Raw genomic sequence first — 15,042 nt, 5'->3', positions numbered from 1 at the left:
GGGGCGTCCCAGCCCTTATGATTTGGGAGCCCCTGCCCGGGGGTGCCCCAGCCGTTAGGCTTTGGCAGCCCAAGCCTGGTGCGTACCAGCCCTTAGGTTTTGGGAGCCAAAGCCTGGGGCACCCTAGCCCTTAGGCTTTGGAAGCCCCAGGCCTGGGGCGCCCCAGCCCTTAGGCTTTGGAAGCCCCAGGCCTGGGGCGCCCCACCCCTTAGGATTTGGTAGCCCCAGGCCTGGGGCGCCAGAGCCCATATGTTTTGGGAGCCCCAGGCCTGGGGCTCCCAGCCCTTAGGCTTTGAGAGCCCCACGCTTGGGGCGCCCCAGCTCTTAGGCTTAGGGAACCCCTGGCCTGGGGCGCCCCAGCCCTTAGGCTTTGGGAGCCCTAGGCCTGGGGTGCCCCAGCCCTTAGGGTTTGAGAGCCCCAGGCCTGGGGCGCCCAAGCCTTTCGGCTTTGGGACCCACAGGGCTGGGGCGCCCCAGCCCTTAGGGTTTGGGAGCCCCAGGCCTGGGGACCCCAGGCCTTCGGATTTGGGAGCCCCAGGCTGGGACGCCCCAGCCCTTAGGCTTTGGGAGCCCCAGGCCTGGGGCGCCCCAGCCCTTAGGATTTGGGAGCCCCAGGCTGGGACGCCCCAGCCCATAGGTTTTGGGAGCCCCAGGCCTGGGACGCCAAGCCCTTAGGCTTTGGGAGCCCCAGGCCTGGGGCGCCCCAGCCCTTAGGCTTTGGGAGCCCCAGACATGGGGCGTCCCAGCCCTTAGGCTTTGGGAGTCCCAGACCTGGGCGCCCCAGCCCTTAGGTTTTGGGAGCCCCAGGCCTGGTACGCCCCAGCCCTTAGACTTAGGGAGCCCCTGGCCTGGGGTACCCCAGCCCTTTGGCTTTGGGAGCCACAGGCCTAGGGCGCCCTAGCCTTTCGTCATAGGGAGCCCCAGGCCTGGGGCGCCCCAACCCTTAGGATTTGGGAGCCCCAGGCTGGGACGCCCCAGCCCATAGGTTTTGGGAGCCCCAGGCCTGGGGCGCCTAGCCCTTATGCTTTAGGAGCCCCAGGCTTGCGGCACCCCAGCTCTTAGGCTTAGGGAACCCCTGGCCTGGTGCGCCCAAGCCCTTAGGCTTTGGGAGCCCCAGGCCTGGGGCGTCCAGCTCTTCGGCTTAGGGCGCCCCAGGCCAGGGGCGTCCCAGCCCTTAGGCTTAGGAAGCCCATGGCCAGGGACCCACCAGCCCTTAGGATTTGGGAGCCCCAGGCTGGGACGCCCCAGCCCATAGGTTTTGGGAGCCCCAGGCCTGGGACGCCAAGCCCTTAGGCTTTGGGAGCCCCAGCCCTTAGGCTTTGGGAGCCCCAGACATGGGGCGTCCCAGCCCTTAGGCTTTGGGAGTCCCAGACCTGGGCGCCCCAGCCCTTAGGCTTTGAGAGCCCCAGGCCTGGTACGCCCCAGCCCTTAGACTTAGGGAGTCCCTGGCCTGGGGCACCCCAGCCCTTTGCCTTTGGGAGCCACAGGCCTAGGGCGCCTCAGCCTTTCGGCATAGGGAGCCCCAGGCCTGGGGCGCCACAGCCCTTAGGATTTGGGAGCCCCAGGCTGGGACGCCCGATCCCATAGGTTTTCGGAGCCCCAGGCCTGGGGCGCCAGGCCTTAGGCTTTAGGAGCCCCAGGCTTGTGGCGCCCCAGCTCTTAGGCTTTGGGAGCCACAGGCCTGGGGCCCCCAGCTCTTAGGCTTAGGGAGCACCAGGCCTGGGGGGACACAGCTCTTCGGCTTAGGGAGCCCCAGGCCTGGGGCGTCCCTGCCCTTAGGCTTTGGGAGTCCTAGACCTGGGCGCCCCAGCCCTTATGCTTTGGGAGTCCCAGGCCTGGTACGCCCCAGCCCTTAGGCTTATGGAGCCCCTAACCTGGGGCGCCCCAACCCTTAGGCTTTGGGAGCCCCACGCCTGGGACGCCCCAGCCCTTAGGTTTTGTAAGCCCTAGGCCTGGGGCGTCCCTGCCCTTAGGCTTTGGGAGCCCCAGGCCTGGGGGGCCCAGCCCTTAGGCGCTAGGAGCCCCAGGCTTGGGGCGCCCCAGCTCTTAGGCTTTGGGAGCCACAGGCCTGGGGCCCCCCAGCCCTTAGGCTTAGGGAGCACCAGGCCTGGGGGACAAAGCTCTTCGGCTTAGGGAGCCCCAGGTCTGGGGCGTCCCTGCCCTTAGGCTTTGGAAGTCCTAGACCTGGGCGACCCAGCACTTAGGCTTTGGGAGCCCTAGGCCTGGTATGCCCCAGCCCTTAGGATTTGTGAGCACTAGGCCTGGGGCGTCCCTGCCCTTAGGCTTTGGGAGCCCAAGGCCTGGGGTACCCCAGCCCTTAGGCTTAGGGAGCCCAAGAACGGGGTCGCCCCAGCCCTTAGACTTTGGGACCCCCAGGCCCGGGGCGCCCCAGCGCTTAGGCTTTGGGATGCCCAGGCCTGGGGCGCCCCAGCCCTTTGGATTAGGGAGCCCCAGGCCTCGGGGCACCCAGCCCTTAGGCTTATGGAGCCCCAGGCCTGAGGCGTCCCAGCCCTTAGGCTTAGGGAGCCCCAGGCCTGGTACACCCCAGCCCTTAGGCGTAGGGAGCCCCTGGCATGGGGCGCCCCAGCCCTTAGGCTTTGGGTGCCCTAGGCCTGGGGTGCCCCAGCCCTTAGGGTTTGGGAGCCCCAGGCCGGGGGCGCCCAAGCCTTTCGGCTTTGGGACCCACAGGGCTGGGGCGCCCCAGCCCTTAGGGTTTGGGAGACCCAGGCCTGGGGACCCCAGGCCTTAGGATTTGGGAGCCCCAGTCTGGGACGCCCCAGCCCTTAGGCTTTGGGAGCCCCAGGCCTGGGGCGCCCCAGCCCTTAGGATTTGGGAGCCCCAGGCTGGGACGCCCCAGCCCATAGGTTTTGGGAGCCCCAGGCCTGGGATTCCAAGCCCTTAGGCTTTGGGAGCCCCAGGCCTGGGGCGCCCCAGCCCTTAGGCTTTGGGAGCCGCAGACATGGGGCGTCCCAGCCCTTAGGCTTTGGGAGTCCCAGACCTGGGCGCCCCAGCCCTTAGGTTTTGGGAGCCCCAGGCCTGGTACACCCCAGCCCTTAGACTTAGGGAGCCCCTGGCCTGGAGCACCCCAGCCCTTTGGCTTTGGGAGCCACAGGCCTAGGGCGCCCCAGCCTTTCGGCATAGGGAGCCCCAGGCCTGGGGCGCCCCAACCCTTAGGATTTGGGAGCCCCAGGCTGGGACGCCCCAGCCCATAGGTTTTGGGAGCCCCAGGCCTGGGGCGCCCAGCCCTCATGCTTTAGGAGCCCCAGCCTTGGGGCACCCGAGCTATTAGGCTTTGGGAGCCACAGGCCTGGGGCCCCCCAGCCCTTAGGCTTAGGGAGCACCACGCCTGGGGGGCCACAGCTCTTCGGCTTAGGGAGCCCCAGGCCTGGGGCGTCCCTGCTGTTAGGCTTTGGGAGTCCTAGGCCTGGGGCGTCCCTGCCCTTAGGCTTTGGGAGCCCCAGGCCTGGGGCGCCCAGCCCTTAGGCTTTAGGAGCCCCAGGCTTGGGGCGCCCCAGCTCTTAGGCTTTGTGAGCCCTAGGCCTGGGGCGCCCCTGCCCTTGGCTTTGGGAGCCCCAGGCCTGGGGTCACCCAGCCTTTCGGAGAACCAGGCCTGGGGCGCCCCAGCCCTTAAGCTTAGGGAGCCCATTGCCTGAAACGCCCCAGCCCTTCGGATTAGGGCGCGACAGGACTAGGTTGCCCTAGCCCGTAGGTTTTGGGAGCCCCAGGCCATGGGCACCCCAACCCTTAGGTTTGGTAGTCCCAGGCCTGGTACGCCCCAGCCCTTAGGTTTAGGGAGCCCGTGGCCTGGGGCGCCCCAGCCCTTAGGCTTTGTGAGTCCCAGTCCTGGTACGCCCCAGCCCTTAGGTTTAGGGAGCCCCTGGCCTGGGGCGCCCCAGCCCTTAGGCTTTGGGAGCCCCAGGCCAGGGGCGCCCCAGCCCTTAGGCTTCGGGAGCCCAAAGCCTGCGACGCCCCAGCCTTTAGGCTTTGGGGGCCCCAGGGCTGGGGCGCCCCAGCCCTTAGGCTTACGGAGCCCCAGGCCTGGGACGCCCCAGTCCTTCGGCTTAGGGAGCCCCAGGCCTGGGGTGCCCCAGCCCTTAGGTTTAGGGAGCCCCTGGCCTGGGGCGCCTCAGCCCTTAGGCTTTGGGAGCCCCATCGGGGCGCCCCAGCCCTTAGCCTTTGGGAGCCCCAGACCTGTTGCGCCCCAGCGCTTAGGCTTTGGGAGCCCCACGCTTGTGGCGCCCCAGCCCTTAGGCTTAGGGAGCCCCAGGCCTGGGGGTACCCAGCTCTTCGGCTTAGGGAGCCCCAGGCCTGAGTCGTCCCTGCCCTTAGGCTTAGGGAGCCCATGGCCTGGGACGCCCCAGCCCTTCAGCTTAGGGCGCGACAGTCCTAGGGTGCCCCAGCCCTTCGGCATAGGGAGCTCCAGGCCTGGTACGCCCCAGCCCTTAGGCTTAGGGAGCCCCAGTCCTGGCGCGCCCCAGCCCTTAGGCTTTGGGAGCCCAAGCCTGGGGCACCCAAGCCCTTAGGCTTTGGGAGGCCCAGGTCTGAGGTGCCCCAGCCCTTAGACTGGGAGCCCTAACACTGGGGCACCCCAGCCCTTAGGTTTTGGGAGCCCTAGCCCTAGGCGTCCCAGCACTTAGGCTTTGCAAGTCCCAGGCCTGGGATGCCCCAGCCCTTAGGCTTCGGTAGCCCCAGCCCTGGGGCACCGCAGCTCATAGGCTTTGGGAGCCCCAGTCTTGGGGCGCCCCAGCCCTTAGGCTTTGGGAGCCCCAGGCCTGGTGCGCCCTGCCCTTAGGCTTAGGGAGCCCCAGGCCTGGGGCGGCCCAACCCTTAGGCTTAGGGAGCCCCAGCCCTGGGCGCCCCAGCTTTAGGCTTAGGGAGCCCCAGGCCAGGGGCACCCCAGCCCTTGGGCTTTGGGAGCTCCAGACCTGGGGCACTCCAGCCTTTTGGCTTAGGGAGCCCCAGGACTGGGAAGCACCAGCCCTTAGGCTTTGGGAGCCCCAGGCCTGTGGCGCCCCAGCCCTTAGGCTTAGGGAGCCCCAGGTCTTGGGCGCTCCAGGCCTAGGCTTAGGGAGCCCCAGGTTGGGGCGCTACAGCCTTTAGGCTTAAGGAGGCCAAGGCTTGGGGCGCCGCAGCCCTTAGGATTTGGGAGTTCCCACCCTGGGGCACCCCAGCCCTTAGGCTTAGGGAGCCCCACGCCTTGGGCGCCCCAGCCCTTAGGCTTAGGGAGCCTCTGGCCTGGGGTGCCACAGCCGTTAGGATTTGGGAGCCCCAGGCCTGGGGCGCCCCAGCCATTAGGCTTTAGGTGCCCCAGGCTTTGGGCGCCCCAACCCTTAGGCTTTGGGAGCTTCAGGCCTGTGGCGCCCCAGCCCTTAGGCTTAGGGAGCCCCAGGCCTGGGGTCACCTAGCCCTTAGGTTTAGGGAGCCTATGGCCTGGGACGCGCCAGCCCTTCGGCTTAGGGCGCGACAGGCCTAGGGCGCCCCAGCCCTTAGGCTTTGGGAGTCCCAGGCCTGGGACGCCCCAGCCCTTCCGCTTAAGGCGCGAGAGGCCTAGGTTGCCCGAACCATTAGATTTTGGAGACCCAAGCCTGTGGCACCCCAGCCCTTAGGTTTGGGAGTCCCAGGCCTGGTACGCCCCAGCCCTTAGGTTTAGGGAGCCCCTGGCCTGGGGCACTCCAGCCCTTAGGCTTTGGGAGCCCCAGGCCTGGGGCGCCCCAGCCTTAACTTTGGGAGCCCCAGGCCTGGGGCGCCCCAGCCCTTAGGCTTTGGGAGCCCCAGGCCCCGGGCGCCCCAGCCATTAGGCTTGGGAAGCCCAAGGCCTGCGACGCCCCAGCCCTTTGGCTTTGGGGGCTCAAGGGCTGGGGCGCCCCATACCTTAGGCTTACGGAGCCCCAGGCCTGGGGCGCCCCAGCCCTTAGGCTTTGGGGGCCCCAGTCCAGGGGCGCCCCAGTCCTTAGGCTTCGGGAGCCGAAGGCCTGTGACGCCCCAGCCCTTCGGCTTAGGGAGCCCCAGGCCTGTGGCGCCCAGCCCTTAGGCTTTGGGAGCCCCAGACCTGGAACGCCCCAGCCCTTAGGCTTAGGGAGCCCCAGGCCTGGCGCGCCCCAGCCCTTAGGCTTTGGGAGCCCAAGTCTGGGGTGCCCAAGCCCTTAGGCTTTGGGAGGCCCAGGTCTGCGGCGCCCCAACCCTTAGACTGGGAGCCCTAGCCCTGGGGCACCCCAGCCCTTAGGCTTTGGGAGCCCAAGCCCTGGGCGCCCCAGCACTTAGGCTTTGGAAGTCTCAGGCCTGGGGCGCCCCAGCCCTTAGGCTTAGGTAGCCCCAGGCAGGGGGCGCCCCAGCCCTTAGGCTTTGGAAGGCCCAGGTCTGCGGCGCTCCGGCCCTTAGGCTTTGGGAGCCCGAGGCCTGGGGCGCCCTGCCCTTAGGCTTAGGAAGCCCCAGGCCTGGGGCGGCCCAACCCTTAGGCTTAGGGTGCCCCAGCCCTGGGCGCCCCAGCTCTTAGGCTTAGGGAGCCACAGGCCTGGGGCGCACCAGCCCTTGGGCTTTGGGAGCTCCAGACCTGGGGCACTCCAGTCTTTTGGCTTGGGGAGCCCCAGGACTGGGAAGCACCAGCCCTTAGGCTTTGGGAGCCCCAGGCCTGGGAGCACCCAGCCCTTAGGCTTAGGGATCCCATGGCCTGGGACGCGCCAGCCCTTAGGCTTTGGGAGTCCCAGGCCTGCGACGCCCCAGCCCTTAGGCTTTGGGAGCCCCAAGCCTCAAGCGCCCCAGTCCTTAGGCTTAGGGATCCCCAGGCTGGGGCGCCATAGCCCTTAGGCTTTGAGAGCCGAAGCCTGGGGCGCACAAGTCCTTAGGCTTTGGGAGCCCAATCCTGAAGCGCCCCAGCCCTTAGGCTTAAGGAGCCCCAGGCTGTGGCGCCACAGCCATTAGGCTTTGGGCGCCCCAGGCCTAGGGCGCCCAAGCCCTTCGGCATAGGGAGTACCAGGACTGGGGCGCCCCAGCCCTTAGGCTTTTGGAGCACCTGGCCGGGGCGCCCCAGCCCTTAGACTTTGGGAGCTCCAGGCCTGGGGCTCCCCAGCCCTTAGGTTTTGGGAGCCCAAGCCTGGGGCGCCGAAGCCTTTAGGCTTTGGGAGCCCAAACCTGGGGCGCACCAGCCCTTAGACTTTGGGAGTCCCAGGCCTGGTACGCCCCAGCCATTAGGTTTAGGGAGTCCCTGGCCTGGGGCACCCCAGCCCTTAGGCTTTGGGAGCCCCAGGCCTGGGGCGCTCCAGCCCTTACCTTTGGGAGCCCCAGGCCTGGGGCGCCCCAGCCCTTAGGCTTTGGGAACCCCAGGCCAGGGACGCCCCAGCCCTTAGGCTTGGGAAGCCCAAGGCCTGCGACGCCCCAGCCCTTTGGCTTTGGGGGCTCAAGGCCTGTGACGCCCCAGCCCTTCGGCTTAGGGAGCCCCTGGCCTGGGGCGCCTCACCCCTTAGGCTTTGGGAGCCCCATCAGGGCGCCCCAGCCCTTAGGCTTCGGGAGCTCAAGGCCTGTGACGCCCCAGTCCTTCGGCTTAGGGAGCCCCTGGCCTGGGGCGCCTCACCCCTTAGGCTTTGGGAGCCCCATCAGGGCGCCCCAGCCCTTAGGCTTTGGGAGCCCCAGGCCTGTGGTGCCCCAGCCCTTAGGCTTAGGGAGCCCCAGGCCTGGGGGGACCCAGCTCTTCGGCTTAGGGACCCCAGGCCTGAGTCGTCCCTGCCCTTAGGCTTAGAGATCCCATGGCCTGGGACGCCCCAGCCCTTCGGCTTAGGGCGGGACAGTCCTAGGGCGCCCCAGCCCTTAGGATTTGGGAGCCCCATGCTGGGACGCCCCAGCCCATAGGTTTTGTGAGCCCCAGTCCTGTGGCGCCCAGCCCTTAGGCTTTGGGAGCCACAGGCCTGGGGCGCCCCAGCCCTTAGGCTTAGGGAGCCCCAGGCCTGGGGGGACCCAGCTCTTCGGATTAGGGAACCCCAGGCCTGGGGTGTCCCAGCCCTTAAGCTTAGGGAGCCCCAGGCCTGGGGCGCCCCAGCCATTAGGTTTTGAGTTTCCCAAACCTGGGGCGCCCCAACCCTTAGGTTTTGGGAGCCCCAGACCTGGAACGCCCCAGCCCTTAGGCTTAGGGAGCCCCAGGCCTGGCGCGCCCCAACCCTTAGGCTTTGGGAGCCAAAGCCTGGGGTGCCCAAGCCCTTGGGCTTTGGGAGGCCCAGGTCTGCGGCGCCCCAGCCCTTAGACTGGGAGCCCTAGCCCTGGGGCACCCCAGCCCTTAGGCTTTGGGAGCCCAAGCCCTGGGCGCCCCAGCACTTAGGCTTTGGAAGTCCCAGGCCTTGGGCGCCCCAGCCCTTAGGCTTTGGAAGGCCCAGGTCTGCGGTGCCCCGGCCCTTAGGCTTTGGGAGCCCGAGGCCTGGGGCGCCCTGCCCTTAGGCTTAGGAAGCCCCAGGCCTGGGGCGGCCCAACCCTTAGGCTTAGGGAGCCCCAGCCCTGGGCGCTCCAGCTCTTAGGCTTAGGGAGCCACAGGCCTGGGGCGCACCTGCCCTTGGGCTTTGGGAGCTCCAAACCTGGGGCACTCCAGTCTTTTGGCTTGGGGAGCCCCAGGACTGGGAAGCACCAGCCCTTAGGCTTTGGGAGCCCCAGGCCTGGGAGCACCCAGCCCTTAGGCTTAGGGAGCCCTTGGCCCGGGACGCGCCAGCCCTTCGGCTTAGGGCGCGACAGGCCTAGGGCGCCCCAGCCCTTAGGCTTTGGGAGTCCCAGGCCTGGGACGCCCCAGCCCTTCCGCTTAAGGCGCGACAGGCCTAGGTTGCCCGAGCCCTTAGGTTTTGGGAGCCCCAGGCCTGTGGCACCCCAGCCCTTAGGTTTGGGAGTCCCAGGCCTGGTACGCCCCAGCCCTTAGGTTTAGGGAGCCCCTGGCCTGGGGCACCCCAGCCCTTAGGCTTTGGGAGCCCCAGGCCTGGGGCGCCCCAGCCCTTAGCTTTGGGGGCCTCAGGCCTTGGGCGCCCCAGCCCTTAGGCTTTGGGAGCCCCAGGCCAGGGGCGCCCCAGCCCTTAGGCTTGGGAAGCCCAAAGCCAGCGACGCCCCAGCCCTTAGGCTTTGGGGGCCCAAGGGCTGGGGCGCCCCATCCCTTAGGCTTACGGAGCCCCAGGCCTAGGGCGCCCCAGCCCTTAGGCTTTGGGAGCCCCAGGCCAGGGGCGCCCCAGCCCTTAGGCTTAGGGAGCCCAAGGCCTGTGACGCCCCAGCCCTTCGGCTTAGGGAGCCCCTGGCCTGGGGCGCCTCACCCCTTAGGCTTTGGGAGCCCCATCGGGGCGCCCCAGCCCTTAGGCTTAGGGAGCCCCAGGCCTGAGTCGTCCCTGCCCTTAGGCTTAGGCATCCCATGGCCTGGGACGCCCCAGCCCTTCGGCTTAGGGCGCGAAAGTCCTAGGGCGCCCCTGCCCTTAGGATTTGGGAGCCCCATGCTGGGACGCCCCAGCCCATAGGTTTTGGGAGCCCCAGGCCTGTGGCGCCCCAGCCCTTCGGCTTAGGGCGCGAAAGTCCTAGGGCGCCCCTGCCCTTAGGATTTGGGAGCCCCATGCTGGGACGCCCCAGCCCATAGGTTTTGGGAGCCCCAGGCCTGTGGCGCCCCAGCCCTTAGGCTTAGGGAGCCCCAGGCCTGGGGGGACCCAGCTCTTCGGCTTAAGGAGCCCCAGGCCTGAGTCGTCCCTGCCCTTAGGCTTAGGGATGCCATGGACTGGGACGCCCCAGCCCTTCGGCTTAGGGCGCGACAGTCCTAGGGCGCCCCAGCCCTTCGGCTTAGGTAGCCCCAGGCAGGGGGCGCATAAGCCCTTAGGCTTTGGGAGCCCCAGTCTAGGGGTTCCCCAGCCCTTAGGCTTTGGAAGGCCCAGGTCGGCGGCGCCCCGGCCCTTAGGCTTTGGGAGCCCCAGGCCTGGGGCGCCCTGCCCTTACGCTTAGGAAGCCCCAGGCCTGGGGCGGCCTAACTCTTAGGCTTAGGGAGCCCCAGCCCTGGGCGCCCTAGCTCTTAGGCTTAGGGAGCCCCAGGCCTGGGGCGCCCCAGCCCTTGGGCTTTGGGAGCTCCAGACCTGGGGCACTCCAGTCTTTTGGCTTAGGGAGCCCCAGGACTGGGAAGCACCAGCCATTAGGCTTAGGGAACCCCCGGTCCTGGGCGCCCCAACCCTAGGCTTAGGGAGCCCCAGGTTGGGGCGCTACAGCCTTTAGGCTTAAGGAGGCCCAGGCTTGGGGCGCCGCAGCCCTTAGGATTTCGGAGCTCCAACCCTGGGGAACCCCAGCCCTTAGGCTTAGGGATCCCCATGCCTTGGGCGCCCCAGTCCTTAGGCTTAGGGAGCCTCTGGCCTGGGGTTCCAGAGCCCTTAGGATTTGGGAGCCCCAGGCCTGGGGCGCCCCAGCCTTTAGGCTTTAGGTGCCCCAGGCTTGGGGCGCCCCAACCCTTAGGCTTTGGGAGCTTCAGGCCTGTGGCGCCCCAGCCCTTAGGCTTTGGGAGCCCCAGGCCTGGGGCGCCCCAGCCCTTAGGCTTTGGGAGCCCCTGGCCTGGGGACCCCCAGCCCTTAGGCTTTGGGAGCCCCAGGCCTGGGGGCACCCAGCCCTTAGGCTTAGGGAGCCCATGGCCTGGGACGCACCAGCCCTTCGGCTTAGGACGCGACAGGCCTAGGGCGCCCCAGCCCTTAGGCTTTGGGAGTCTCAGGCCTGGGGAGCCCCAGCCCTTAGGTTTTGGGAGCCCATGGCCTGGTATACCGCAGCCCTTAGGATTAGGGAGCCCCTGGCCTGGGGCGCCCCAGCACTTAGGCTTTGGGAGCCCCAGGCCTGGGACGCACCCGCCCTTAGGCTTTGGGAGCCCCAGGCCCGGTGCGCCCCAGCACTTAGGCTTAGGGAGCCCAAGGCCTGCGACGCCCCAGCCCTTCGGCTTAGGGAGCACCAGGCCTGGGGCACCCCAGCTCTTAGGTTTAGGGAGCCCCTGGCCTGGGGCGCCCCAGTCCTTAGGCTTTGGGAGCCCCAGGCCTGGGGCGTCCCAGCCCTTAGGCTTAGGGGGCCCGAGGCCTGGGGCTCCCCAGCCCTTAGGCTTAGGGATCCCATACCCTGGGACGCCCCAGCCCTTCGGCTTAGAGCGGGACAGGACTAGGGCGCCCCAGCCCTTAGGCTTTGGGAGCCCCAGGCTTGGGGCACCCCAGCCCTTAGGCTTCGGGAGTCCCAGGCCTGGGGCGCCCCAGCCCTTAGGCTTTGGGTGCCCCAGGCCTGGGGCGCCCCTACCCTTAGATTTTGGTAGCCCCAGTCCTGGGGCGTCCCCGCCCTTAGTATTTGCGAGCCCCAGGCCTGAGGCGCCCCAGCACTTAGGTTTATGGAGCCCAATCCTGCGATGCCCCAGCCCTTAGGTTTTGGGAGCCCCAGGCTTGGGGCACCCCAGCCCTTAGGCTTCGGGAGTCCCAGGCCTGGGGCGCCCCAGCCCTTAGGCTTTGGGTGCCCCAGGCCTGGGGCGCCCCAGCCCTTAGGCTTTGGGTGCCCCAGGCCTGGGGCGCCCCTGCCCTTAGATTTTGGTAGCCCCAGGCCGGTGCGCCCCAGCCCTTAAGCTTGGGAGCCCCATGCCGGTGCGCTCCAGCCCTTACGCTTTTGGAGCCTCAGGCCTGGGGCGCCACAGCCCTTAGGATTTGGGAGCCCCAGGCTGGGACGCCCCAGCCCATAGGTTTTGGGAGCCCCAGGCCTGTGGCGCCCAGCCCTTAGGCTTTGGAAGCCACAGTCCTGGGGCGCCCCAGCCCTTAGGCTTAGGGAGCCCCAGGCCTGGGGGGACCTAGCTCTTCGGCTTAGGGATCCCCAGGCCTGGGGCGTCCCAGCCCTTAAGCTTAGGGAGCCCCAGGCCTGGGGCGCCCCAGCCGTTAGGTTTTGGGTTTCCCAAACCTGGGGCGCCCCAACCCTTAGGTTTTGGGAGCCCCAGACCTGGAATGCCCCAGACCTTAGGCTTAGGGAGCCCCTTGCCTGGGGCGCCCCAGCCCTTAGGCTTTGGGAGCCCCAATCCTTGGGTGCCCCAGCCCTTAGGCGTTGGGAGCCCCTGGCCTGGGACTCCCCAGCCCTTAGGCTTAGGGAGCCCAAGGACTGCGACGCCCGAGCCCTTAGGCTTTGGGAGCCCCAACCTCAAGCGCCCCAGCCCTTAGGCTTAGGGATCCCCAGGCTGGGGCGCCATAGCCCTTAGGCTTTGGGAGCCGAAGCCTCGGGCGCACAAGTCCTTAGGCTTTGGGAGCCCAATCCTGAAGAGCCCCAGCCCTTAGGCTTAAGGAGCCCCAGGCTGTGGCGCCACAGCCATTAGTCTTTGGGCGCCCCAGGCCTAGGGCGTCCGAGACCTTCGGCATAGGGAGTACCAGGACTGGGGCGCCCCAGCCCTTAGACTTTTGCTGCACCTGGCCGGGGCGCCCCAGCCCTTAGACTTTGGGAGCTCCAGGCCTGGGGCGCCCCAGCCCTTAGGCTTTGGGAGCCCCAGCCTGGGGCCCCCCAGCCCTTAGTCTTAGGGAGCCTGAGGCCTGGGGTGCCCCAACCCTTAGATTTAGGCAGCCTCTGGCCTGGGACGCCACAGCCCTTTGTCTTAGGGAGCCCCAGGCATGGGGCCACCCAGCCCTTAGGCTTTGGGTGCAGCAGGCCTGGGGCGCCCCAGCCCTTAGGCTTTGGGTGCTCCAGGCCTGGGGCGCCCCAGCCCTTAGGCTGTGGGAGCTCCAGGCCTGTGGTGCCCCAGCCCTGAGTCTTTGGGAGCCCCAGGCCTGGGGGCACCCAGCCCTAAGGCATAGGGAGCCCATGGCCTGTGACGCTCCAACCCTTAAGCTTTGGGAGCCCCAGGCCTGGGGCGCCCCAGCGTTTAGGCTTACGGAGTCCCAGGCCTGGGGCGTCCCAGCCCTTAGGTTTAGGGAGCCCCTGGCCTTGGGCGCCTCAGCCCTTAGGCTTTGGGAGCCCCAGCCGGGGCGCCACAGCCCTTAGGCTGTGGGAGCCCCAGGCCTGGGCCGCTTCAGCGCTTAGGCTTTGGGAGCCCCACGCCTGGGGTGCCCCAGCCCTTAGGCTTAGGGAGCCCCAGGCCTGGGGGCGCCCAGCCTTTCAGAGCCCCAGGCCTGGGGCTTCTCAGCCCTTAGGCATAGGGAGCCCCAGGCCTGGGGCGCCTCAGCGCTTGGGCTTTGGGAGCCCCACGCCTGGGGCGCCCCAGCCCTTAGGCTTAGGGAGCCCCAGGCCTGGGGGCACCCAGCCTTTCAGAGCCCCAGGCCTGGGGCTTCTCAGTCCTTACGCATAGGGAGCACCAGGCCTGGGGCGCCCCAGCCCTTAGGCTTAGGGCGTCCATGGCCTGCAAAGCCCCAGCCCTTTGGCTTAGGGCGCAACAGGCCTAGGGCGCCCACGCCCTTAGGATTTGGGAGCCCCAGGCCTGGGGCGCCCCAGCCCTTCGGCTTAGGGATCTCAAGGCCTGCGTCGCCCCAGCCCTTAGGCTTCGGGAGCCCAAGGCCTGCGACGCCCCAGCCCTTAGGCTTTGGGAGCCTCAGGCCTGGGCGCCCCAGCCTTAGGCTTACGGAGCCCCAGACCTGGGGCGACACAGCCCTTAGGCTTTCGGCGCCCCAGGCCTAAGGCGCCCCAGCCCTTCGGCTTAGGGAGCCCCAGGCCTGGGGCCTCCCAGCCCTAAGGCTTTGCGAGCCCCAGCCGGGGCGCCACAGCCCTTAGGCTTTGGGAGCCCCAGGCCTGGGGCACCCCAGCTCTTAGGCTTTGGGAGAGCCAGGCATGGGGCGCCCCAGTCCTTAGTTTTAGGGAGCCCCAGTCTTGGGGTGCTCAGCACATAGGCTTGGGGAGGCCCAGGTCTGCGGCGTCCCAGCCTTTAGGCTTTGGGAGCCCCAGGCCTGGGGCGCCCTGCCCTTATGCTTTGGGAGCCCCAGGCCTGGGGCGGCCCCGCCCTTAGGCATAGGGAGCCCCAGGCCTGGGGCGCCCCAGCCCTTAGGCTTAGGGAGCCTCTGGGCTGGGGCGCTACAACCCTTTGTCTTAGGGAGCCCCAGGACTGGGGCACCCCAGCCCTTAGGCTTTTGGAGCCCCAGGCCTGGGGCGCCCCAGCCCTTATGCTTTGGGTGCCCCTGGCCTGGGGCGCCCCAGCCCTTAGGCTTTGGGAGCCCCAGGCCTGGGGGCACCCTGCCCTTAGGGTTAGGGAGTCCATGGCCTGGGACGCCCCAGCCCTTCGGCTTAGGTCGCGACAGGCCTAGGGCGACCCAGCCCTTAGGCTTTGGGAGCCCCAGGCCTGGGGCACTCCTGCCCTTAGGTTTTGGGAGTCCCAGGCCTGGGGCGCCACCGCCCTTAGGATTTGGGGGCCCCAGCCCAGTTGCGCCCCAGCCCTTAGGCTTAGGGAGCCCAAGGCCTGCGATGCCCCAGCCCTTAGGCTTTGCGAGCCCCAGCCGGGGCGCCACAGCCCTTAGGCTTTGGGAGCCCCAGGCCTGAGGCGCCCCAGCGCTTAGGCTTTGGGAGCCCCACACCTGGGGCGCCCCAGCCCTTAGGCTTTGGGAGCCCCAGGCCTGGGGTCACCCAGCCTTTCGGAGAACCAGGCCTGGGGCGCCCCAGCCCTTAGGCTTTTGGAGCCCCAGGCATGGGGCTCCCCAGCACTTAGGCTTTGGGAGCCCCAGTCTTGGGGCGCCCCAGCCCTTAGGCTTTGGTAGCCCCAGGCCTGGGGCGCCCTGCCCTTAGGCTTAGGGAGCCCCAGGCCTGGGGCGGCCCAACCCTTAGGCTTAGGGAGCCCCAGCCCTGGGCGCCCCAGCTTTAGGCTTAGGGAGCCCCAGGCCAGGGGCACCCCAGCCCTTGGGCTTTGGGAGCTCCAGACCTGGGGCACCCCAGCCTTTTGGCTTAGGGAGCCCCAGGACCTGGAAGCACCAGCCCTTAGACTTTGGGAGCCCCAGGCCTGTGGCGCCCCAGCCCTTAGGCTTAGGGAGCCTCAGGTCTTGGGCGCCCCAGGCGTAGGCTTAGGGAGCCCCAGCTTGGGGCGCTACAGCCTTTAGGCCTTAGGAAGCCAAGGCTTGGGGCGCCGCAGCCCTTAGGATTTGGGAGCTC

The sequence above is a fragment of the Tenrec ecaudatus genome, unplaced genomic scaffold (assembly GCF_050624435.1).
Source record: "Tenrec ecaudatus isolate mTenEca1 unplaced genomic scaffold, mTenEca1.hap1 Scaffold_343, whole genome shotgun sequence".
Taxonomy (NCBI): domain Eukaryota; kingdom Metazoa; phylum Chordata; class Mammalia; order Afrosoricida; family Tenrecidae; genus Tenrec; species Tenrec ecaudatus.
The sequence above is the reverse complement of the archived record's forward strand: the minus strand, read 5'-3'. Positions refer to the sequence as shown.